The sequence below is a fragment of the Mesocricetus auratus genome, unplaced genomic scaffold (genome assembly GCF_017639785.1).
Source record: "Mesocricetus auratus isolate SY011 unplaced genomic scaffold, BCM_Maur_2.0 Super-Scaffold_100010, whole genome shotgun sequence".
In the NCBI taxonomy this organism is placed as follows: Eukaryota; Metazoa; Chordata; class Mammalia; order Rodentia; family Cricetidae; genus Mesocricetus; species Mesocricetus auratus.
The window spans coordinates 24,262,182-24,277,937 of NW_024429194.1; positions in this window are offsets into that span (position 1 = coordinate 24,262,182).

The window sequence follows — 15,756 nt, forward strand, 5'->3', positions numbered from 1 at the left end:
AACCATTGCTGAACACTCAGGTAAGTGAAATATGGGCGTTGGTGAGGATTCCCCCCCATGTTGATGCCAGTTAGTCATTCCAGCTCCCTGTTCATCAATTTTTATAACACCAATAATACATTGGAAGCGGCTGCTGCCAATGAGATTAAAAAGTCAGAAACTAGACATTCTGAGTTTCCCCCTCCTAAGCCTGATACCAGGGTCAGGAAGTAGGGGAATCCAAGAGATTCCCAGCGGCATACGCCTTTAATCCCAACACACCTTTATGCAAGTTCCAGGACAGCCTCCAAACAATACAGAGAAACCCTGACTCAAAAAAAAAAATTTTTTTTTTTGGTAACAGTAAAAGAGGTACTGGTATTAAGTAAAGAAAAAGAAAAAGACAAAGGTATATGGAATGGAAAATTTTGTTTACATTTAAGTTCTATTTTGTGAGTCATCTCTAAAAACTTTTGGCCAAAAGCCTGGCCTCTCTACCTTGCATCTACAGAGTTACAAGGAGTAGGTACGGCTGTACCCCATGACTGTAGCTCAAATGGAGGAATGATAAAAACATATAGGACTTTTTAACCTTTTTAGTTCAAGGATTGGCTGGAGTTGTTCTTTTACATAGATTTCAATTAAGGAAGCTTCATTGCAACAGACTAATCATGACCTAGGGAAAAAGGATGACTGAAAGATGCATGTATGTTCTGAATGTATGGTGTGGCCACACCGGTATGTATGAAATGTGATTGCGAATGTGTGAGTGTGAACTGCTTATATGATTAAAAGGATACTTAAATCCCTTCAAAAATAGTTAAGAAGCTACCTAGATTGCGTTAAATATAGCCAAAAGGAACATCCAGCCAGTCTGTTAATGTTTTAACAGAAAAATTTAAGATACAAATGAGGCCTTGCCAGCTAGTGAGAGTTCTACAGGTTAGATTGGGAAAGACTGCTCACAGACTTCAAATAATTTTCAAAAGTTATTTAGTAAGCCCAATTTACCTAGATAGTTAACCAAGGAGGGTAGACAAATCCTTCTACTGTTATGGTCCAGCTTCAACAGTTCAAAAAGAAAATTTTTTAGAAAATAAAAAAGGGGGAATAATGTCCCCAGTCCCCACATGACTCATCAAATAATACACTCCTCATTTAAAAATTTTATAATGTGAATGCCAGTGCTTCAGACAGATTGCTTCAGACAGATTCTGGCATGATGGAACTTGAGCAACCATTGCTCAGATCAAATGGAGACATCCATACACTAGACAGTGGAGAAGACCCTAATTTGGGGTCGAGGGCATGTTTGTGTTTTCTTGCAGGAAAGGAATAGAGCTTCAGCAACTGTCAGACCATTTAGTGAGATGCATGGAGCAGAGAAAAACTGGACCTGAGACCATGGGAGCCTACCTAAGCCAGTTTGAGTGAGATCTCCTAAATCAGTGTTCCTGATTCTTGATGTCATCGAATCTAGAGCCCAAGAAAGAGAGAAAACAGTCGGTTCGAGATTTCCAATTTCTCAACAGACCTGCTGCATCAACCTTCTGGACCCATGAGTTTTCATCGTAAAGCCAACAGAGAAAAAAGGACCCATTTAAAGCATTTGGACATTGGTATGGACTATGATGAGTGGCAAAAGCCTCTTTTCAGTATTTGAACAGGACATGGTCACTTGAAATATCAGACTTGATGGTTCCTATTTCTGGAATCACGACTAGGCCAGTGTATTTTTCTGGAGAAATGCAACTTGTCCTAATGCGACAACTATTGTTCATATTTTTCGTAATGCTACATGTGTAACATCAATGATTGTACCTAATGTATCTGTGCAAGTGCACTTTCTAAATGCTTTCCTGAGCAGATCTTGAAACGATTGGAAACTTTATCAAATTGTAAATGTAAATCACATGCGGGTTACCCTTGTAACAGATGAAGGCTCGTAGAATGTTATGGCCCAGATCTGGTGATGGGTATGGTGATGGAGAGGCGCTATGTCAATGGGGGTCCTGGAAATGGTGGCAGTGGCGGTAGGCATTCTGGCTTTATGCCAAGCTCAAACGTGCCTTGTTCCAGAGACAAGAGATCCGTAACCAAGTATTGCTTAGCTTAGCCCATGGCAATCCCGATAGCCATGAAGGTTGGTTACAGATGATTTAAGGTTGGGGTATCTCCGATGACGGGCAACCTGTGGGGAAGACCCCTCCCACCTAAAACAGGGGTTCAAGGTCCCCCAAAGACGGGAAAGGGAGGGTGACCCTACTTGACCTAAGCCAGGAGTGCCTCATTTGAAAATAAAAAGGGGTGAATTGTGGGAACACCAGACCTTGAGCAGAGACCCACTTCCCCTTCTGCCTGGGAGTAGGCAGCTGTAAGACAATGTTTGGTAAAAACATGTTTACTAAAAACGATACAATAAGTTCCTGGGAAAGGCCTTCCCACGGAAACCGCCCTGACCTCGACCTTGTCCAAAGACTAACTGCACCTTCAAAAACCCACACACATCCACCTCTGGAGTCAGAGCAGAACCAGCCAGGGGAGAGGAGAGAGCAGAGGCTTCTCTGGTGGGAGCCTTTCTTAGGAAGTTTTTCTTGAACCTTTTTGGAGCCTGTTTAAAGTTCTCTTTATATCATTGAACGAGTCTCTGTGTTATCAATACCCGACACCCTCCGCACGTTCTCGGACACAGGCCGCGCAGCAGACGTGACAGAGGGCTCCACGTTTTGGAGAGCAGTTGACAAGAGTTGTCCCACACCTCCTCTCTCTAACTGAAGGGGTGGGAGGTGGGTGCAGCCTCTGGCTTTTTGCAAGTGAAATTCAAGGGACAGCAAAAGTTACCTAAGTCTGCAACTCAGTTCACTAAAGACTCTGCTTCCCACATAGTTCTGGGTGTGTTGTCGCTGGTGTTTGTTTATAAGGCTTTTGTTAGTGGTGTTTGTTCATTGGCACAGGTCTTACTTCATAGCCCTAGCTGGTCTGAAATTTACTGTGTAGACTAGGTTGATTATCTGCCTCTAACTCCTGAGTGCTGATATCACAAAGTGTACCATCCTACTCAACTCACTTAGATTTGGGGGTTTTGTTGTTGTTGTTTCATTTGTTTTTGATTGTTTTGTTTTTTGAGGCAGGGTTTCCCTATGTAGCCCTGGCTGTCCTGGAACTTGCTGGGTAGACCAGATCAGGCTGGCTTCAAACTCACAGAGATCTGCCTGCCTCTGCCTCATGAGTGCTGAGACTAAAGGCATGCACCACCACTGTCTTTGTTTAAGATGAGAGTTTTTTTCATCTCTGTTGTAGCCATAAAAACATGCCAAGACTCAATTTCCCACAGAATAAAAGAATGGGTAGGGTGGGTAATTCCATGTACAGAGTTGGACCCTTTTGCTTGATGGCACTAGCATTCCTTATTAACCTGTTTGTTAACTTACAACATCTGAGAATTTTACCAGCACGATGGTAGAAATTTCCAGAACAGGGATTATTAACAAATTCTAGTTTGAATTTGGCCACTTGAATTTATACTGCAGAGATATTTTCCATATTCTGTTGGGGGGGGTCTCTGGAAAGCCCTTTCTGCTAAACTATTTCTCTGTACATGCTACTGCTTTCTGGAAAATTCTCCATCTTTATCTTGAAACTTTCTCAGGGGCCCTTTGTTTCCCTGTGCTGTGTCCACAGAGCACAGGGTCACCAGGCTGGGTTGTTGTCATTGTCTCCCTAGAGTCAGTGCTGGTCCTGTGATCTTCCGTCATCTTCTTCTTCCTTTCCGGGCTGGGCAACAGGGCAGAGGCACTCCCCTGCCGTAATTAGACCATCTAGGAAAGGACCTTGGAGCCTGACTCATAGCTTCCCTCCCACCCCACCCAGTGCCTTCGTTCACCTGGCTACGCCACCGCAGCGCATCCTATTGGATACAGTCCTCTCACATGCTGTCCCAGTGACCTTCAATTCCACTCCACTTCAGCAGCCATTAGCTAGGCCTGCCCCGACACTGCACTTTCCAGAATGACTCTGCTCTTGAAGTTTGAACTCTACAGCACTCCTGTTTGCTTCCCTTCTTATCCACCCACCTGTTCATACCCTCAGACTCACCGAACCTGCTCCAGATCTCATTAGTATGTGTTTATTTGGCATACGCTTCTTGAGAGTAAATGATAACCTCCAACGATGGAAAGGAAGCATTGGCTGATACGTAGTCCACTCAGCCTGCAGCAAAGACACTTGGGGCAGATAGGCAATTATTTGAATAATAGTTGAATAATGGGGTTATGTTCACAGGAAGACATGCAAGTAGCTCTAAAAGCATGGTAAGTTTGAGGGCCAGCTGATGTTGTACAAGTAGTTGTGTACATAGAGCTTGGAGTTAGGGATGGGGAAGATAGGAATTGATAAAACTAGAATGATAAGCAATTGTAATCATGAAAACCTATATCCTCCATGCTAAGGAACCTGGACTTCAGTGTGGATGTACTAGGAGGGTGGTCAGTAGGATTTTGTTTTTGGTGTTTTTTGTTTTGTTTTGTTTTTGTTTTTTGAGACAGGGTTTCTCTGTGGCTTTGGAGGCTGTCCTTGAACTAGTTCTTGTAGATCAGTCTGGTCTCGAACTCACGGAGTTCCACCTGCTTCTGCCTCCGGAGTTCTGGGATTAAAGGTGTACACCACCACCGCCTGGCTTGAATTTTTGTTTTTGTTATTGTTTTGTCCCCAGTTTTTGGGGTGAAATCCAAGGCATTGTTCATGCTGAGCAAGCAGTGTCCCACTAAGATATACCCTTAAACCACATTCAAAGGTGTACTTTGGAATTCCAAACACCTCTCTAATCAGATTTTACAGAATGACAGGAGAGCCAGGAGGGTGAGACCAGTAGGAAGCTACTCTTTTTCAGGCAAGGTTGGGGGCAGGGGTTCTGAGCTAGGCTGGATATTTTTAAAGGGTAGTAAGAAGTGCTTTGATGAAGATAAGAAAGAATGAAGACTCCAGGAAGAAAACCTGGTTTTGCTCTGGAAAACTGCTTGGATAATAGGGCTATTTACTTAGATGGTCATTATCTGGAAGCAATCCGAAGCTGGGAGGAAAACCAGGAAAAGCATTGTGTCACACAGGAGTGACTCAGGCAAAGTCTTCTCCGAAGTCTAAAGCTACTAGAGGGAGAACTAAGAGGTCTGAGGAGAACCTGCTGGGTGCAGAGTCACAAGTGAAGAAGAGCTAAGATGTGACAGTGACAGGGAGAACGACAAAGAGCTTGTTCATGAGAGAAAGAGCTGGAGTACAGCTGGAGAGGACCATCTTGCTAAAACCAGTGGGGAAGACAAGGGAGGCTTCAGCATGGCGGACGCACAGATTCTCTAAGGAAGGAGGGGTTGCAACATAGAAGGAAAAGGATGAAGGCTCAACAAGAGGGTGGCTGTGTGGCTGGGTGGTGGTGGCACTGGCCTTTAATCCCAGCACTTGGAAGGCAGAGGCAGGCGGATCGCTTGTAGTTTGAGACCAGCCTGATCTACAAGCGCTAGTTCCGGGACGAGCTCTAAAGCTACACAGAGAAACAAACCCTGTCTGAAAAAACAAAACAAGCAAGCAAACAAACAAACAAACAAAAGGAGGTCGTCCTGGGACCTGAGACATCCAGATGTGTCTTGTTAAGGGGAAAAAGAGTGGGACTTTTGTCCTGATATGAATGACTAGTGGTTTCAGAATGAGAAAAATGCAGGACACAATGTAAATGGATGTAGAAAGTTGCAGAAGTTTTCATTGTGTGTGTGTGTGCTGCGTGCTGCACATGCGTGCAGTGCACACGCACGGGCATATGCTTTCTGTGCTGCACATGTGAAGGTCAGAGGACAGTTTGCATTGGTCAGTTCTCTCTTTCCACCATGACAGTCCTAGCGGACCTCAGATCCTCAGGCTTGGTGGCAGGTGCCTTTACCTGCTGAGCACTCTCACTGTATTTGTGAGACTTTTAAAAAGAGCTTTAGGACCTAGAGAGATGACTCAGCAGTTAAGAGCACTTGCTGCTCTTGCAGAGTGTTAGGTTAGACAAATGGTTGAGTTGCCTATTTAAATACCAAATGGGACCTGACCTCCAGTTCGGTTGTGCTAGTGATCTTCAGTCCCTACCTGCGAATATATAGGCGTGCCTGGCAAACCCTTACCCAGAACTCTCCAGCCCGGGGACTAGGCTGCCTTTCCCTATGCAATTCAGCTGCTTTGTCACCGGGTCCTTTTCTCTGCCCTGTACCCTCCTGGTTCTCCCCTCTCCCTCCCCTGCTCTCCTCACATGCCCAGCTCAGGGTCATGTTCACTCTGGACTGTCTCAGATGTCTCTGCCTCTGGCTGTGCTCTCCCTCATATCTACAATAAACCATCTCCTCTACTATACCTAGGAGCAGTCATGCCCTCCCTTTTTATTTCTTTTCTTTTCTTTTTTTTCCCCATTCACAGAGGACCTGAGTTTAATTTCCAGCTCCCATATGGTGGCTCATGACCATCATAACTCCAGTTCCAGGGGATCCAATTGCCCTCTTCTGACCTCCAGGGGCACCAGGCATGCACATGCCTCACATATATACATGCAGGAAAAACATTCACACACTAAAATAAAAAATGTGAAATGAGCTTTAGTCTCAAATTTGCTGGTGTTTGCTGGAATTTGGATGTCTCTGTTAAATTGAGAAGTTATTGGTTCTGTCTGAATGTGGTCCTCCAAAGATGTCCAAGCCCTCAATTCTGAATCTGAAGATACCTCACACAGTAAAAAGAAACTTTGTAGATGTTAAGGACCTGGAGGTGGGGTTCTCTTCTCACCTGCAGGTGTATGTCCTGCTGCTTGTTACATGTTAGCTCAGGGGAGCTGACCTTGGTCATCTGGTCTCCATTCACTCTCATGTAGAGAGGTGTCTGTTATTTGAAACCTGTAGGAACCTCATGATTTGCTACAGCAGCAAAAGGAAATGAACAGAGTTTGTGAAAGGCTATTCTTTTTTCCTACGCAGTCTGCCTAAAGGACAAAATTCCTATTTTTTTTATTTAATTTTTTTGGGGGGGTTTCATGACAGGGTTTCTCTGTGTAGCTTTGGAGCCTTTCCTGGAACTTGCTCTGTAGACCAGGCTGGCCTGGACTCACAGTGCTTGGATTAAAGGCATTTGCTATCACCCCCTTACTCCATAGTGATCTTTTTGTTTGTTTGTTTGTTTGTTTTGTTTTTCGAGACAGGGTTTCTCTGTGGCTTTGGAGGCTGTCCTGGAACTCGCTTGGTAGTCCAGGCTGGTCTCAAACTTACAGAGATCCGCCTGCCTCTGCCTCCCGAGTGCTGAGATTAAAGGTGTGCGCCACCAATGCCCGGCTGCTCTATAGTGATCTTAAATGATATCTTTTACGTCTAAAACTTCTTTTTGAGATTTTTCTGGTGGAAAGTCTGCACAAAAATTGTCATTTCATTGTCTAAAGAGAAGTGTCACACAAGGTGGAGAGATGTCTCAGCAGTTAGGAACACTTGCTCTAGCAGAGGACTCCAATGGCAACAGAGGGCCCACAAGGTGCTCCACAACCATCCTAACTCCAGGTCCAGGGGAAACGATGCCCTCTTCTGACCTCCAAGGGCACCCGGCATGCACACGTGGTACATAGATATAAATGTAAGCAAAAATGCTCATACACATAAAATAAATAAATCTAAAGAAACTTTCCAAAGGAAAGAAGTGCTAGAAATAATTGTGTTTGTGGATAGGGTACATAGGAAGAGCTGTGGATTCTAGGTGCCTAGCCTTTCCCGGCTACGTATGCAGACTGTGTAGTAAGGGGCTATGAGAAAAAATGGCATTTGAGGAATTATTTGCTGTCTGAGAAGTTCCTGGGGCGTTGTTAAACACCTTCATTGTCCATTTATTTGTTTGTTTGTTTTTATATTTGTTTTGAGATGGGTTTTTTTTCTCTCTAATCCAGGCTGCCTAGAAATCAATGTGTAGTCCAAGAGTGCCCTCAAACTCACGGCAATCCTCCTGCCTCGGCCTCCTGATTGCTGAGATTATAAGCATGAGACATCACATTGAGCTTATGATAGGTTTATTGATTCTGCTTTTCCTGGTGGTAAACAACCACAACATGGTACTATGATTGCAGTTTCCACAATTTCTTAAAATAGTAATTTAATACAGTTGATTTTAATCTAGTATTTATTAATATTGGGCCATTCATTTTCAGTTGGGAATGCATATCTCTCACCTATGGAGTTATATGGTTAGGGCTTATTCTTCCAGATCTATAGAATCTCTTCTCTCTCTCTCTCTCTCTCTCTCTCTCTCTCTCTCTCTCTCTCTCTCTCTCTCTCTTGTTTTTCCAGACAGGGTTTCTCTGTGATTTTTGGAGGCTTTCCTGGAACTAGCTGGTCTCAAACTCACAGAGATCCTCTTGCCTCTGCCTCCTGAGTGTTGGGACTAAAGGTATGCACCACCACGGCCTGGCAGAATCTCTTTTCTTGATGTTCTTTACATATGCTTAGTATATTTTCATAGTATATTTGGTCTGATGACAGTACTTACTGTATGTTATATCTGAACATTTTCCTCTGTGAAGATTGTGTTCCTTCATTTTAATAAATGAGAACTAACATTTGTTCTTCTTTGGAAATTTTTCCTATGCTTACTGGCATTTTGTCTAAAACATTTTTTCCCTATTTGTTTATGAGACAGTGAGCATCTCACTGTGTAGCCTGACTGACCTTGAACTCATGAAGATCCTCCTGCTTCTGCCTCCTGAGTGCTAGGACTATGATGCCTTGATTGTGTGTGTGTGGGGGGGGGGTTGTTGGGTGGAAGAGGGTGGGAGCATGTGCCGAGACAGGAAGATTAGGAATTCAATTTCATCCTCAATTGTAAAGAGCTAGAGACCCAGCTATATGAGACTTAAAAACCAAATAAAAAGTTCAATTTGAGATTGTTTATTGAGGTTGCCCAGCAAATCAAAGTTAAGACTATATGATAAATTTCTGTGCTTCCTGTTTCTGGGAAACAGTGACCAAAACTAAGAAGCATGGCCTTAGTTTGTGATCAAGAAGAATCTTTCAGATGACTTTTCAAAAGAAAAAGAGAATCTGCTGGGTGGTCGTGTCACATTACTTTAATCCCAGTGCTTAGGAGGCAGAGACAGGTGGATCTCTGTTGAGTTCAAGGCCAGCCTGGTCTATAGACTGAGTTCCAGGAGAAGCTCCAGAGTTACACAGAGAAACCCTGTCTTGAAAACAACAACAACAACAACAAAAGAACCTGTTTCACTGTATGTTACCTTCTTCCCAGTCTTGGAACAACAGTGCTGCTCATGCGTCTTGGAGTTTCCTGTTTCTGTTCACACACTGCAGGTAGTTGATAATGGACTGTCTTATCTGATGAGATTTAATGGATTCCTTCCCCCACTCCTCAAGGAAAAACCTGTTTTTCTCTGTCTTGGAATTGAACTGTATCCTGTTTCCTTGCCCAAATTGTTCACCTGCACCAAATTTCCCATTTCTCCAGGTTTCTTCATATTTAACCACCATCCCACAGCTCAGTGTCTTACTTCCCCTCCCACTGGTCTAGACTTGCATCATCAAGAATTAAAAAGAGACCCCTAGCAGGAGTTTAGGTTGCCTTGCAGCTGGCCTACCTCCCAGAACCTGTGGAGGTTGTACAAACGGAAACTCTGACCTAGCGTTAGCCTTAACTGATGAAACACCTCAGCAGACTATGAATGGCAGGCAAGAGTTAATACTCCCTGGACAAGTCATTGACTGTACCACTAAGGAGTCCAGCCAAAATCTCAGGTCATGTATGCCCTCATATGAGAAGAAGCATGACTAGGGACATTGCCAAGGACATCATATCTAAACCTCAGGGAACTCGGGGCATGCAATTGGGATATTTTTTTCTTCTGCTGATATTGGACTCCATTGAGTCAAAATACTAATTCTCTAATCACTACTAATCCTCAGGGTCCAAGTACTGGATTTTTTTAAAGTAAAGTATCTCTTTTAAACTTATTTATTATTATAATTGTGTGTCTGTCTGTCTGCACTTATATACCTCAGTGCATGTGGGAAGGTTAGAGGACAACTTTTGGGTGTCAGTTCTCTTTTACTACTGTAGGTCCCGGGAATTGAACCGAGATAGTCAGGCTTGCATAATAAGTCCTTTTTTCCACAGAGCCATCCTACCAGCTTGGTAATCAACCTTTGTATTATTATTTCTCTATCTCAGGCATCCCTCTTTTATTTATTTTATTATGCATTTATTTTGAGACTATGTCTAGCCCAGGCTGGTGTTAAACTCATGATGATCCTCCTGCCTCAGTGTTCCAAGTACTGGGATTACAGTAAGAGTCCTCACTCCTAGACAGGCATCCGTCTTTAAAACCATAAAACAGCTCACTTCTCAGTAGATGGTTCAATTGGTCTTAAAGGAGACACACCAAGAGAGATCGCTGGGCATGATGGAACATTCTTGCAATGTCAGCACTTGGGAGGATGAGTCAGGAGAATTGTTGAGTTCCAGGGACCAGGGATATAGTTTAGAGACTAGAGTGCTTACTGAGTATGTATGGAATCCTGAATTCAGTCCTCAGAACTGAGATCAAACACACAGACTCACAAAGAGACTGTTTCTTAGGCCTCCTCAGTCCTTGAACACACTCAGGAGGTTTATGTGCACTGGAAATGTTCACTCATGGAAGACACTAGCCTTGGACAGAGGTTGAGCGTGTCAGGGTTGTACTTATAGGAGTCATGTGCAATTTCAGCAGTCAGGGTTAAGAAATGCCTTTGTGGCCTGGCGTTGGGTGGTGCACGCCTTTAATCCCAGCACTTGGGAGGCAGAGGCAGTCAGATCTCTGTGTGTTCAAGGCCAGCCTGGTCTACAGAGTAAGTTCCAGGACAGCCTCCAAAACAATATAGAGGAGAAAAAAAAAAGAAAAGAAAAAAGAAAAAGAAAGAAATGTCTCTGCCCCTGTATATTTCAGAAGTGATGAACTATCTGACTACAAAGGGCCATATAGGACTCACAATTCTAGTCAGAAAACCCATATCTGTCCTTCATTGTGACTCCTATACCCTGGGAGAGGATGCCTTTCTTTGACTTGCCTCTACAATCCCCGGCCTCTCTTTGAGGTACTCCTCAATAAAGAATAGTGTCTGATCATCCTAGCCTGAATAAAATCACCTCCTTAATTATCAGCTAATTTTGTCCATCGTAGCACCATTGAGGACTGCTTTTAACGGCAACCAGTATGTCATTCTGATTGTCTTGCTAGAGTGACAACCATCTGTGCCCTGAAGCTCTTTTATAGTCATCCTGTGGTTTAACCCTGTGGACTACAGTCCCTTCACCATTCCCAGGATGAAGCAGACTAGAGAAGGAGGGTGCTGTTGCTTCGGAGATGGCTGTACAAGTATGAGGAAGGGGCTTCGGATCCTCAGCATCCACATAAAAAACTGAGCACATTGGTACACACCTGTAATCACAGTGCCGGGGAGGCAGAAACAGGAGGATCCCTGAGGTTTGCTGGCCAAGCCAGTCTCGTCACTGATGAGGGTTCAGAGGGAGACCCTGAAACAAAAAAAAGCGAAGTGGAAGAGTTCTGGGCCTCTAGCTCAGTTGGTAGAGTGCTTGCTTAACACATAGGGAACACTGGGTTTGAGACCTAATACTACATAAAACTTTGTGTATAGGCACACTCGTATAATCCAAGCACTCAGGAGGTGGAGGCAGGAGGATCAGGGACTCAAGGTTACCCTTGGCTATATATTGAGTTTGAGTCTAGTCGTAGCAACATGAGACCGTGTGTCTCAGTCAGTGTTCTATTGCTGTGAAGAGCTGCCATGACCACAGCAACTCTTTTGTTTTTATTTGTTTGTTTGTTTTTTAGAGACAGGATTTTCTCTGTGGAGCTCTGGAGCCTGTCCTGGAACTCCTTCTATAGACCAGGCTGGCCTCAAATACACAGAGGGCTGCCCGCCTCTGCCTCTCAAGTGCTGCGATTAAGAGCATGCACTACCACCGCCCAGTGACCATGGCAACTCTTATAAAGGAAAGCATTTAATCGGTGGCTGGCTTACAGTTCAGAGGTTTGGTCCATTATTGCCATGGTGAGACGTGGTGCCACAAAGGCAGACTTGGTGCTGGAGAAGGAGCTGAGAGATCAGCATCTAAGCACTTGGGTAGTCCAGACAGCAGGAAGAGAGTGTCACTGGGCCTGACCTGAGCTTCTGAAAGCCCTCCTCAACACACACACACACACACACACACACACACACACGCGCGCGCGCGCGCGCGCACACACACACACACGCACACACACACACACTTCCTCTAACAAAGCCATACCTCCTGATAGTGCCACTCCCTATGAGCCTGGGGTGGGGAGGGGAGGCTGTTTTATTCAAACCGCCACACATTGCCAAAACAAAACAGTTAGAGGAAGAGTATGTTAACGTCTGGACTTAACACAACTGTGAACATATGTGACTGCTCATCTCATACATGGTCACACAAACAAATCTGTATGTACACAAACACCATAGAAAAAGAGAGAAAATGGAATCTTTCTATTCTGTTGGTGTCTGAGAGACCTCTGACCTGAAATGGTATTAAAACATGTAGCCATTCTTCTATTAGAAGGAGGAAGTAATATCCAGGCCTCTGAAGTCTGGCCTAGTTAGGCTCTGGCAGAAGGCAGGCTGGAAAGCTGGAGCAGAGCTACAAAGGAGAGGAGTAGGAGTCACTCAAGTGGCTTAGTGACTGTCATGAAGGACAAGGGTGAGCCTTGAGCAGGCTCTAAAAACCAGAGGTGGGGAGGCCATAAAGGGCCAACTAATATAAGTAAAAAGACATGTATGACTTTAACCTGATTCCATCTCCTCTCCTTTTTCTTTTTTTGGGGGGGTGGGGTAGGGCATCGGGAGTAAGAGGTCCCCATGGGACAGTGTGAGCAGCCAGGATGTTTGAAGGCAACATGTGAAGGGACACCACCTGCAGTTGTATTGGGAATCTGTCTCCTCTTGGTCAAATGGGAATATTTAGAACTAGGTCCCGGGAACTAGTTGATTACCAGGGAACCCTTGGGAATTCCCAGCACCCTTGGACAGCCTATGCGGTGTGTTCTCATGCCTAGCACGGCACTGCAAGCCTTTCAATGGTGACTGAGACTCTGAACTCACTATGGAAAGTGTTTTCTGGACCATAAAAGAATGACAAAGCAGGAAGCCTGGACAGAGGCGGGCAAGGGAATGGGTCATGCCGATTGTGTGTCATGTTGCCAGGGGTGATATTGAAAATATTTTTTCAAAAGTTAATAACTAGGGCGATGCAGACAACTGCTGAGCAGAGTGATTTCTGGCTGAAAAGGAGCAGTGTCTGGCAAGGGTGGAAGCCCTCGGGAACCTGGGTCACTTATTTTAACAAAACAGAGATAAAAAGAGGCACCTTTTTATATCTTTTTTTTTTTTTTTTGGTTTTTCGAGACAGGGTTTCTCTGTGGCTTTGGAGGCTGTCCTGGAACTAGCTCTTGTAGACCAGGCTGGCCTCGAACTCACAGAGATCCGCCTGCCTCTGCCTCCCAAGTGCTGGGATTAAAGGCATGCGCCACCAACGCCCGGCCTTTTTTTTGTTGTTGTTGTTGGTTTTTTTTTTTTTGAGACAGGGGTTCTCTGTGGCTTTGGAGGCTGTCCTGGAACTAGCTCTTGTAGATCAGGCTGGCCTCGAACTCACAGAGATCCTCCTGCCTCTGCCTCCCGAGTGCTGGGATTAAAGGCGTGCGCCACCTACGCCTGGCACCTTTTTATACCTTAAGCCATGGCCCATGACTCTAGAATTGGGGTGCTAACCAAGGCCATTGAAGAGTTGATGACTTAGAACACCCCCTTCACAGATGGAGACGCGGTGGCTGGAAACAAGTCTGTACTACAGGAGGTATCCCACAGAATTTCTAAATATTTGGCTCAAGGGTTTCTTCACTGGCTGACAGGCCCTCACCTGAGCTATCTGCTCTCAGAAGTTCAGTTTTATTACTAGACTGAATCATCTTTGCTGATGTTATGAATTGAAAAATTTCACCAGTGAGTGACAGTCTCTTATTTCGATGGGCCTGATTAGGATAACAAGACAAGGTCTGGGCACTGGGGAGAAAATGATGATTCCCAGTTATTGATGGTATTTACTTATTTATTTAATGTGCATTGGCGTTTGTATGTATGTATGTCTATGTGAGGATGTCAGATTCCTTGGAACTGGTGTTGCCAATAGTTGTGAGCTGCCATGTCTTCTGGAAGAGTAGCCAGTGCTCTGAACCACTGAGACATTTTTCCAACCCCATGTTGTTGTTGAGACAACAACAAGGGGTTTCAAAAGAGCCAGCTGCTCTGGAACTCAAAAGACCAAGCTAGCTTTGAACTCACAGAGATTCCCCTACATCTGCCTCCTGAGTGCTGGGATCTAAGTATCTGCCAGGGGTCTGATGAATGCAAAATATATCAGGCCCTTAGTTAACTTTTCAAATGGCCTTCTCTTCTCTTGGGATGCTGCTTTTCTGTTTCTAGGCAGTTAAGGTTTTGAGGAAGTTCTCTATTTTCTTTCTTTACAAAGACACCAGTACCTGCTGGGCATGGTCACACACTAGCTAATTCCTCTAGTAAGTTTTCCCCAATTGCCGTGGATGCAAAGATCTGAACTTCAAAAGATGGATATGACTGTTTAGCTATCCTGGTATCATCAGGATAGAGCTCACCTGCCTCATGTGATGTTGACTGTAAGAAGTCAGGTGATGCTTCCTATCCATAAGTAAGGGTAAGACCAAGAGCTTCTGCTTAGATGACACCAGCCCCAATGGGATGTCCATCAGAAGATACAGGTGGCAGTCAGGGAGATCCATGGGTACCCTCTTGGCAGTGGTGAAGCATCTCACAGCAGGGACTCAACTGTGCCATCTCCCTAGTGGTCCATACTAGTGGGACACAGCGCTCAGAATCTCCCCGACACCATCTATTGTGACAAAGATCATAGCTCCACACATAACTGGATCTTCTCCACTCCGGGTCTCAGGGATGAGCTTTGATTGCTGTTAGATAGAAGAATATATCTGGTCCTCTCAGATATTGGCTCATTTGGACAGTTTGCCCATTGTTATGGCATTGATCTTAAGTGTCCCTCAGAGGTTCATATTTGAAAGGCTTGGTCATCAGCCTGTGATGTTATTAGAAGGTGGTGTCACCTTTAGAAATGGGGCTTAGTGGGAGAAAATTAAGTCATTGATGTCAGAGCCCCAATAAATCTTTCTCTTTTTACATTGATTTTTCTCAAGTATTTTGTCACAGCAGTGGAAAGCTAACACACCCATGTAGGTGATAACAATGGTGGTCTTGATTGTCAGCTTGAAGGAACTTATTTGTCTGTCTGTCGTCTGTCTGTCTGTTTGTTTTTTGAGATGGGGCTTCTCTGAATAACAGTCCTTGCTGTTCTGGAACTTGCTTTGTAGACCAGGCTGGCCTTGAACTCCCTGAGATCTGCCTGCCTCTGCCTCCCAAGTGCTGGGATTAAAGGCATGTGCCACCACCGCCCAGATTGAAGGAATTTAGAATCACGTCTCTGGGTGAGTCTGAAGGGGTACCTCCAAGGAGGATTGACTGAAGGGAGATCAGCTCTCAAGATAGGAAGCACCTTCCAGTGGGTGGCTCGATCTGAGGAAAAAGCATCGCATCCGCCTGTCTTACAGCTTCTTGAGCGCATGCGCTGATCCCTGCTACTGCTCTCCTCAGCTGG